Raw genomic sequence first — 11,898 nt, 5'->3', positions numbered from 1 at the left:
ATGCAACAAAAACTACATTTCCGCAACGTGGGGCTTTAGCCATAGGGGATATATCTGTCTTTCAATGACATCCCATAGCAAACCAGTCAGCTTTTAGAGGAAGTTGCTAGATTTTGGGTTCTGAAAGGACAATAACTTTGTTGGATATTGTCAGAGTTTAAGTTAGATTAAGATAAAAACCTTTGTCCGTATTCATGAGTCCCGTCCAGACTAAACACAGCTGTGTGAATGGATCTCAATACATCATAGGGAGTTATGAATGCTATTGTACCAAACCCGCAGCTTTGTGCATGGCTGTTCTGGACCCGACTATAATGGAGCGAGATACATCCACAAAGTCGTGTTCAGTCTGGGAAATAAGGTTACACACAGACAGTATTTCCTGGATGGAACTGGGTTGTGTGAACACAGTCGTATTGTAGTGCTAGAAAGCATCTGGACTCCCCTTCTGTTTTGAGCTGTTTTTAGGCCGCACTCATTGCAGATAGTTGTATAATATCAAGCACACTGCAATATAATCTTTATAGACAGACATTGGTCATACTGAAGAGCGGTGAGAGAATTTTTGCAGGTTTTTTTTGCACCTTGCTAGTTGTCTGCGCCTTGTGACGAGATTGATGCAAAAGTCGTAAAAAATAAGCACGCATACAGCGTAAAGCATTAAAGAAAGTGCAGAAAAGAGGGTCCAGAGGTTTGATCTATTCTTTTCATCGAAAGTGGAACCCTCCTATTGTAGGATAAGTTCATGAAATATCTGAGCTGCTGGTTCTGACCCGATCAATCATAATTGAAATTGTCTAGGCGTTATAACTGCATGAAAAAATAGAAAAAAACCAGGGCACTCACCCGAGCAGACATCTATAAAATCAGAACTCCTTTATTGAAAATCTAAAAGATGGGTACAGCGAGAAGAGGATGGTAATGTTACAAAAGCTGACTTTTGTTTTTTTCTACCCACCTGTTTTTAATGTGATTATATGTTTTAAGTGTCTTTTGTTTAAAACGAGAAGTATGCATGGACATTGTAGTGATTATGGGCAAAAAAAGAGACTTGCCAGTAAAGCCGTGTTGACCGGCACACCTGTATAAATTAAGAGAAGGCATGAAGCTTCTGACAAGCCTGATGAAATGCGTTCAGCATGAAACGATCGTCGCTTTTGTAATATTACCATCCTCTTCTCGCTGTAATATTACCATCCTCTTCTCGCTGTACCCATCTTTTAGAAGATTTTCAATAAAGGAGTTCTGATTTTATAGATGTCTGCTCGGGTGAGTGCCCTGGTTTTTTTCTATTTTTTTGTTTGGACTTTCTTGTTCCTTTTTTGACATGCAGTGAGCACCACCCATACTAAATGAGCAGTACTCTTGCCTGATATATACCCCTTGCTGTCTGGTTATCCTGGATATAAGAAGAATTTTACTCAAATACCTAAGTGGTGCCGATTATTCTCTTCCTTTTTTTGGTAGTAACAGCATAACCACATAGCGGACCAGGCAGATTCGCAGAGTCATTAACTGCTGAAGAATATAAGAATGTAAAAATCCCTTATCTTTTGCCTCGCTCCTTTTGCTGGAATAGTTTTCAGGTGCCATGTCGCATTTGCAGAGCTCCTACATTACTAGCACAATGGAAATTCCCAAAAAGTGACTCCATTTTGGAAACTACAGACATCAAGGAATGCAGTGAACATTTTGACCTCACAGCTGTTTCATAGATTCTATTAGCATTGGGACATAAAACTGAAAAAATTCCTTTTATCCACAAAAGTGTCCATTTAGCGCCATATTTTTTATTTTTGCAAAAAACACACCACAATGTGTTACACAATTTGTTCTGAACACAGAAATGCCCCATCTGTGATCATAATCTGCTGTATGGGAACATGGTGGAAAGAGCGCTATTTGGCTTTTGGAGGGCAGATGTTGCTGGAATAGTTTTCAGGTGCCATGTCTCATTTGCAGCGCCCTTAAAGTACTAATACAACGGAAACCCCTCAAAAGTGACCCTACTTTTGAAACGACACCCCTCAAGAAACGTATCAAAGGGGTATTACCATTTTGAGCTTAAAAATGCTTCCCAAAAATTAATGTAGAAAGTGAAAATTGAGATTTTTAAAGAAAGATGTAATGAAGTGCCGAATGTGTTACGGCCACTTTATGACATCAGAGATTTGCATTCCTAAAACTATTAAGTGGGCCATCCCGGGGGCAAAAAGATTATATATGTGGGTGTAAACTGCTGCTTGGGTACGGAGAAGCGAAAGAGCACTGCGTTTTGTAGCTTTTGGAGTACAGATTTAGGCCGGGGCCCTACGTGGCATAAACACTGCAATTTGCCTGTGGCAGAGACTCAGTGGAAAAAAAATTGCAGTGTTTTACTGTCTGAGTAAAGTGGATGGGTTTCTCGCAAATCCCATGCCCACTTAGCACTAGAAACCGCGTTGTCAGTTATACCTACGGAAATGCTGATGGTTTCCACAAGGTATAATTGAAACAGAAAGTCCACAGAGGAAACCTCTGCGAACTTTCTGTCTAAAGCGCTGCAGGAAGAACCATGATGCGTTGCCGCCGCGGTATTTCCTGCAGCGCTTTATTGCTGTGAGAAGCCACATGGGGCCTTAGAGGGATTTTGGACGGGATATAATACAATGTAGAGATACATGAAAGGACGGTAGACAGATATTTCTAAAGCTCTATTCAGATGAACAATGTTGTCAGCCACTTATTTATGACCGCAATGAAACCAATTCATTACAATGGTCACATGACTGATTGTATTGACTCTCCATCTTAAACTATGAAAGGTTAGGACATGTTCTATCTTCACATATTTTTCAATAGACTCAAGTCTGAGAGATTCATGAAAATGGGCAATTCATGGAGGCCAAACAGCCAAGAACGATGTCCCTCTTCCACGGCCATTTTTCATCTCGATCGTCTGAATAGAGCCCAATGATCTTTCTACACCTAGGCCTGTAACCATGACAAAGAAGCTTCCTCTCCTCCTATAGAAATGCAGGCTTCTCCATTATGAATGTTTTTGTTCCCTGGCGAGACTATGGAACTCGCTCCCTTGTCATGTCATTGTGGTCCAATCATTGTACAAATTCAGGAGGGGTCTAGGTGCTTTCCCTGACACTTATAACCTCATGTGTGCTAGATATTTAGGGGTGACAGTGATCCAGGGATTTATTCTGTTTGCCATATTTGGAGTCAGGAATGAATAAGACAATCGGCATCTTCTGTACCACATGGGGCATTTGTTCTACCGTCCTCTGCATCAGCGTGGATTGTCAGATGGACACGATGGAGCTATGTATATACATAATGGAGCTATATCCTTACATGATGGAGCTATGTCCTTACATGATGGAGCTATGTCCTTACATGATGGAAATATATCCTTACATGATGGAGCTATGTAAATACATGATGGAACTATGGCCTTACATGATGGAAATATATCCTTACATGATGGAGCTATGTCCTTACATGATGGAGCTATGTATATATATATATACAGTCCTATGAAAAAGTTTGGGCACCCCTATTAATCTTAATCATTTTTAGTTCTAAATATTTTGGTGTTTGCAGCAGCCATTTCAGTTTGATATATCTAATAACTGATGGACACAGTAATATTTCAGGATTGAAATGAGGTTTATTGTACTAACAGAAAATGCGCAATATGCATTAAACCAAAATTTGACCGGTGCAAAAATATGGGCACCTCAACAGAAAAGTGACATTAATATTTAGTACATCCTCCTTTTGCAAAGATAACAGCCTCTAGTCGCTTCCTGTAGCTTTTAATCAGTTCCTGGATCCTGGATGAAGGTATTTTGGACCATTTCTTTCTACAAAACAATTCAAGTTCAGTTAAGTTTGATGGTCGCCGAACATGGACAGCCCGCTCTCAAATGATCTGAAAACAAAGATTGTTCAACATAGTTGTTCAGGGGAAGGATACAAAACGTTGTCTCAGAGATTTAACCTGTCAGTTTCCACTGTGCGGAACATAGTAAGGAAATGGAAGACCACAGGGACAGTTCTTGTTAAGCCCAGAAGTGGCAGGCCAAGAAAAATATCAGAAAGGCAGAGAAGAAGAATGGTGAGAACAGTCAAGGACAATCCACAGACCACCTCCAAAGAGCTGCAGCATCATCTTGCTGCAGATGGTGTCACTGTGCATCGGTCAACTATACAGCGAACTTTGCACAAATAGAAGCTGTATGGGAGAGTGATGAGAAAGAAGCCGTTTCTGCACGTACGCCACAAATAGAGTTGCCTGAGGTATGAAAAAGCACATTTGGACAAGGCAGCTTCATTTTGGAAACAAAAATTGAGTTGTTTGGTTATAAAAAAAGGCGTTATGCATGGCGTCCAAAAAGAAACAGCATTCCAAGAAAAACACATGCTACCCACTGTAAAATTTGGTGGAGGTTCCATCATGCTTTGGGGCTGTGTGGCCAATGCCGGCATCGGGAATCTTGTTAAAGTTGAGGGTCGCATGGATTCCACTCAGTATCAGCAGATTCTTGAGAATAATGTTCAAGAATCAGTGACGAAGTTGAAGTTACGCCGGGGATGGATATTTCAGCAAGACAATGATCCAAAACACCGCTCCAAATCGACTCAGGAATTCATGCAGAGGAACAATTACAATGTTCTGGAATGGCCATCCCAGTCCCCAGACCTGAATATCATTGAACATCTGTGGGATGATTTGAAGCGGGCTGTCCATGCTCGGCGACCATCTAACTTAACTGAACTTGAATTGTTTGTCCAAAATACCTTTATCCAGGATCCAGGAACTGATTAAAAGCTACAGGAAGCGACTAGAGGCTGTTATCTTTACAAAGGGAGGATCTACTAAATATTAATGTCACTTTTCTGTTGAGGTGCCCATACTTTTGCACCGGTCAAATTTTGGTTTAATGCATATTGCACATTTTCTGTTAGTACAATAAACCTCATTTCAATCCTGAAATATTACTGTGTCCATCAGTTATTAGATATATCAAACTGAAATGGCTGTTGCAAATACCAAAATATTTAGAACTAAAAATGATTAAGATTAATAGGGGTGCCCAAACTTTTTCATAGGACTGTATATATATATGATGGAGCTATATACTTACATGATGGAGCTATATCCTTACATGGTGGAGTTATGTCCTTACATGATGGAGCTATATCCTTACATGATGGCGCTATGTCCTTACATGATGGCGCTATGTCCTTACATGATGGCGCTATGTCCTTACATGATGGCGCTATGTCCTTACATGATGGCGCTATGTCCTTACATGATGGCGCTATGTCCTTACATGATGGCGCTATGTCCTTACATGATGGCGCTATGTCCTTACATGATGGCGCTATGTCCTTACATGATGGCGCTATGTCCTTACATGATGGCGCTATAACCTTACATGATGGCGCTATAACCTTACATGATGGCGCTATGTCCTTACATGATGGCGCTATGTCCTTACATGATGGAGCTATAACCTTACATGATGGCGCTATGTCCTTACATGATGGCGCTATGTCCTTACATGATGGAGCTATGTCCTTACATGATGGAGCTATATCCTTACATGATGGAGCTATATCCTTACATGATGGAGCTATATATATATATATATATATATATATATATATATATATATATATATATACACATGATGGAGCTATATCTTCATTTAACCTTAATAAACTATTCGGTAATTGGCGTCCTACCAGAAGTATTTTGGCCTTTTTACCAGAGCTCTTGTCAGATATCTTTGGCTTTGTTTCTGAGGTCTATTGTAATCCCCCTTTTATAAGAGAACAGACCAGGCATTGGAAACCATGGCTTGCTTTGCAGTGATTTATTGTAGATTTTGCAGATTGTGGAGGAGGAGCGTGTACAAGCCTTATGGTGATTAGTTACTCAGAAATTTCTGTGCGAGCAAGAAAGAGGAAAGATAATTTTGAAGATTGCAGAAGAGATATTTGTCATGTGAGCTGGGTCGTCCATGTGTACTGGTCCTGGTAGTTAGTAAGGAGAATAGGGAGTTGAACATCTGCAGCCGCCCTATAAGAAAAGGAAAAATAAAGTTACAAGATAACTTTGTGGTTACAGGTAATACATGTGCAGATCCTTCATATGATCTCCTATTATCTTCTCTGCGTATACAGTTTTCATTGAAGTGAAACTATTGTCTATACTGACAGGTTATAAGATTGCTGATCAGTCCAAATGTAACAAAGCCCAAACGGTAAAAATAATGTGAATGTAAAATGTAAGAGGAAGATGTACATGTATTGGTGATACAACAGATGGAAAGCATTGTAGTAATAACTCATTTTACAACTGTCTGATCCTGAGGGGTCTGAGCCTACACTTGTTGCTGATGATCATACAGAAGAGGCCGGTGACCTTATATCAATGCTTTCCATACACGTCAGCTAAGTGGTTTATTCCCCTCCCCCCTAAATTGGCACAACATGCATGTCTATGGTGGACTCAGAGAGAGTAACTGTCAGATATGTGACTGACAAGTATCTGGTATACAGCCCGCTGAAAGTGGTTTTCCAGGCCTTTTCTTTATTGAGGACATTGGGATAGATCATGATTTGAAGATCCAGGGGGGGGGTCTGACACCCGGGTCCCCCATGGATCAGCTGATGAGTGCCACTTCACAGCCCATGTGACATCACATGACCTGATGGCAGCTCAGTCCCATGTCAGTAAATGGGCTGAGCTGAGATACCAAGTACAACTGTTATACCAATGTGATTGGTAAGTACTGAAGAGACTGCAGTGTTCACGTGAACCCCAAACAGCTGGTGTGTCAGATCTCTGCTGATCGCTACTTGATGAACTATCATAAGGACAAGTAATCAGGTAATAGTTCCCAGAAAACCCCTCTAAAGGAGAAATCCAGCTACGTTTTTAGTATAAAATAACCAACATTTACATTGGGTTCACAAATTAGAAATATGTAATAATAAAATTGCAGTCGTTCCTTGTGAAATATTTGCAGGACAATGGTGAAGGTTTGGTTTCTGGTGCTGCACCGCTCTATTACTAGATGTGATTTTGCTCATTCCCATGTATTATGGAACTGCTGAGGATACAATTGTGTAATATTTTAATTCAGTGTCATCCAAGATGGATTTTATTACTTTCTTATTTATAAGCATTGATTTGATTGGGCATGTACCTCATGGTATGGTCTATATACTCGAGTATAAGCTGACCCGAATATAAGCCGAGGCCCTGAATTTTACCACAAAAAAACTGGGAAAACTTATTGACTCGAGTATAAGCCGAGGGTGGGGGGGTTGGGAATGCAGCAGCTACTGGAAAATTTCAAATATTAAAATTTTTAGAGTTTTTTGGGTGCAGTAGTTGCTAGGTGCTTGGAAAGGGGAGGGGGTGTTTTGGTTGTCTGTCTGCCCCTTCCCTGAGCACTGGGTTTTTATTTCCCCCACTTGGAATTCAGCCCTTCCTGAATATAGGGTATCTGCAGTTCTCCTATTAACTCCTTCCCGACGGAACAGGAGCCCTGCAGATCCCCTATATTCAGTAGACCGGGCACTGTCAGACACAGGGATACCTAATGTGTATGTGTTTCACAGTCATTTTCTACTTTTATATGTATTCTAGGGAAAGGAGAGATTTGGAACTTTTATTTAATTATATTTTTTTAAAGCTTTTTTTTTTTTTTTTTTTTTTTAACTATTTTACGGGATATTCTATACATTACTACTGCGGCTAGTCATAGCCAGCCCCCCCCCCCCCCCTTCACTTCCCAAAAAAATTAAAATTAAAATTTTTTTTTGCTTGACTCGAGTATAAGCCAAGGAAGGCTTTTTCAGCACAAAAACTGCTGAAAAACTCAGCTTATGCTCGAGTATATACGGTATATGGTATGGTCTTATACCTCATCAGTATAAGACATGCATCTGGGGCTAGAAAACCACAGCTGTAAATGTTTATTATTTTACCTTTATAGATTTACATGGTCCATCTTTGTAAGGCTTTCCAGTTGATGTCATTACTTTTATGGAAGATTGTAGGCCACCTATAGAAAATAACATTTAATGTATAAGTTACAGCAACATTTTTAGTCGTTCATTATTAGGATTGTAAGACATAGAATAATAAGTAATATTGTCCCAGGCTAGGTGGTGTGAGGCCTTCTGCAATACTGTATCCTAAGGCCATGTCCAGATATGGAAGATTTGTAAAACGTTTCATTCACAGATGGCCAAAAGAAAAAGACAGACCATTCTTCATGGCCATTTTGTCTGTTTTTCATACAGGATTGAATAATAGAAAGCAATGTAGCTGACAATGTCTGCAGCTTCCTCTCCCCATATACAGAATAGAGAACCTCTCCACAGCCTAAACTGATGCGCTAAAATGTGAAATATTGGAATAAAGAGTAGCTTAGGCCAGGTTCACATCTGCACCGGAGACTCCACCACAGAAACTGCAGAAAATCGGTGGAGATAAAAACCCTGACTATAGTCTATGGGGTCCACGGGTGTTCGAGGGTAACTACTGTTTTAGCATTTACCAAACCCGTCCTTCAGGGTAGATTCACGGAGCGTTTGCCACACGTTACCCCTTATAAACATAATATATGTCTTTATCTCTGATCTCTACCCTCACAATTGAGATATATGTAGTAGTATTTAGTGTGTCTCGGTTCTCTTGTATGATTTTATATTATATAAAATAAAAGTGAAGTTTTATACTCAGCGCCGCACCTCCCATGAGGCGACCTGAAGCGACCGCTTCAGGCGGCGCTATGCCAGGGCCTCGGGAGGGCGGCATTTTTGCCGACCTAAGCCAGTCCAGCACAAGCTGTCCTGGACTGGCTTAGCGTCACCGTATCGGCAGCCCGACACGGGAAGCGAGTGGTGCATTGGGGCGGCCCTGCTGGACGTAGCGCTGCTCCAGTGGCCGCCCCTCACACTCAGGCAGAGAGCAGGTCCTCTCCCTGCCTGCTAACGCCGCTCGCTCGGCCCCGCCCCCTTCCGCTAGGCCCCACCCCTTTCATGTGACCCCCGCCCCCCTCAACGGGGGGGGGGGACTTTCTAACATCCGCTTCAGGCGGCAGAAAGCCCAGGTTCACCCCTGTTTATACTTTTGCAGTATCTCACCCCTCTATCCTATTTCCTTACACTTTATATTCATGGGTTGGGCCTGATATACCTACAGATTGCCAACAGTGCTCTGAATGTCGTCTAAAATTACTGAATAATGTCGCCCCTTTAGCCGTTAATGATATCTTTCAGCCTCTGCCCTTGTCTCACATGTCTGTAAGCAACTTTAGCAAATCAAGTGCTATTATTGGGGTGAGAGACATTTTGGGCTTGACAGACTCCCTTTAATGGTGGTATTTCTATAATCTGGCCATGTACAAATGTACAGAAACACAGAGGTGCAGCACTTGCTGGGGTCACAGCACCCCAACCCCCACCGATCAATACTATCACATGTCAGGAGTTTATAGACACAATAGGAATCCATGTAATATTGTAACCGACTGTAGAGCAGAGAAATCCAGTTCTCATTGTCATCACTTGTAGTAAGTACTTTATGTACTGACTGGTCACAAATAGGTAAAAATGCTTCATTCTCTTCCATTATTCTACCTGTTTGTAAGACAATTATACTCACAGTTTATGTGATCCTTGAAGCCAATGAAGCCCTTTTGGAGTTGGGTTATCAAAAACTCTCCAATCTAGAAATTAATACAGCAGTGACTAGGAAAGTCTGGAGCGAGATGTCATCACTTTACTCTATTGCTATATACTACTATATTACTATTTTATTCTCTGGCCTGGAAGAAAGGCACATGATGTAAGTATTAGCACAGGTAATCCTCTTAGTAGTGACTGTATTTGTGAGTTATTCCCTCTTTTCTGGTCCTCAGCTGTGTCATGTGACCAACAATCAGACTCTCCCCCTGACACAGCTTCTCATGTGGGGACATTTAGTCCGTTTCTCCATTCAATTCTATGAGACTTGGCTGTCTCCATCACTCCCATTGAAAAGAATGGAGCGGTGTGCACAAGGCCCGACCACCGCGCGACTGAAAGAAGTCACCATTCTGATTAGTGAGGGTCTGAGTGGTCAGACCCCCACAGATCTGCAAGTTATTCCCTATCTCATAGATAAGGGATAACTTACCTTTATAGTATATCTTTAGTGTCAGACAGGAAAAGAATAAAGGACAAGCCTGATAAGAGCAGAAGGAGGGATTTCTCTCAGGAATATTACACAGTTTCTTAGAATCGTCTTTGCAGAGTTTATTGATACAATGAAGTCTATGGAGTTGAGTTATTGGTATCTGCAACTAAAACATCACCATAGATAGGGCATAAAGCCGCCTGTATACTTACAGTGTTTTCACATCCACATTTGCCATCAGTAGTGACAGATCCTGCAGTTATCTCAGCGCCGAGACTAGAATGAAGGACAAACATTGAATTCCCCTTAGTAATATAGAATATATTGTGTGCGGTTTTCTTAGACAGCTTAGTTTCCGCTTTCCATACTGACTGCCAGTTATTGCTTAGTAATGTCTCAGGTATATTATTGTGGTTTCATCAATAAAATTCAAATCTATAGAGGAGAATAATGTGGTGGGGGATGGGGGGTTACTAAGCCAAACACACCAGCATCCAGTAGCAGCTACCCGATTTTTGGTCCGGAATCTGAAGCAGCCTCCACGTCAAATTCCAGACTAAAACCCCCTCCCCGTGTGAACCCGGCCTTATTCTTAGCTTCAGGAATTTTCCCTAGCTGAATAATTCAGTTTCAGGAATTTGAAGTGGAATTTTTACACTTGGCCAAATTCCGCACCTATCAGGCTGTATTTTTTTTGTCTCCCATTCACTTCAATGGGAGTTATTAGGTATTCATCTGAAGATGGAGGAGTAAACTTATTTTTTCTGCTAAATCAGCGTCTGCCTCCTGTTAAATTAAATCGAGGCTGGTTTCAGGGAAAATTTGAAGCTGAATTTGAGGAGGAATCTGCTTGAAATTCAGCATCAAATTCCACTGTTTGAACATACCCTTAAAAAAAAAAAAAAGTCAGGCAATTGATCTGAGCTAGTGGTCAGCGTGTAAACTGGGGGTAGTGAAAAATATCAAAAATGTGTGGAGGAGGCCAGCTAGTGCATGTTTTCCATGGCTGCCAGACCTCATCCCCCTTCTTTTCAGAAATCTGTAATGTGATGACACTTTTTCTTTGTGTCTTATCCAATAGTTATGTGACAAAGCTTATGTTAGACCTTCATAGCCAATCATGTTATGTTAATTATACTAATCACACCATCTCTTTGTCTATGCAATGTAACCCATAGACCCTTTAGAGTATAACAGGGTCCGCCGAGTTTCCACCTGTGGAGAGAAAAGTCCTGTTTACATTTTTCAACTGGAACGGTCAGTGAGCACAGATGTGACCCAGCATTATTCTATGGCCATTTTAGTTTTATATCACAGCTAAAAAAGTCATGATCTTACTCTCCAGTGATGAATGGATGAAGACAACCGCTAGTGATGGAAAATGACGTCTTCGCATTTGCTCTCTGTGTAAAAACAAAGAATTAGAAGTGTTATTTGGACATTCAGCAGTGACCACATTCAGGGGCGTAACTAGCAAAGACTGGGCCCCATAGCAAACTTGTGATTTGGGAGAGCGGCCCCTTCACTGGCTCCCACATAATATAATGCCCCTTTTACACACTGTATAATGTCCAACAGTGGTCCCTTCACCAAATATAATGTCCCTTAGTGGCTCCTCCACACAGTATAATGTCCCACAGTGGCCCCATTACACAGTGTAGTACCCCATAGTGGTCCCTTCCTATGGTCACGGGCCCTGT

This window comes from Leptodactylus fuscus, chromosome 6 (assembly GCF_031893055.1).
Source record: "Leptodactylus fuscus isolate aLepFus1 chromosome 6, aLepFus1.hap2, whole genome shotgun sequence".
In the NCBI taxonomy this organism is placed as follows: Eukaryota; Metazoa; Chordata; class Amphibia; order Anura; family Leptodactylidae; genus Leptodactylus; species Leptodactylus fuscus.
This window is presented reverse-complemented; position numbering follows the sequence as displayed.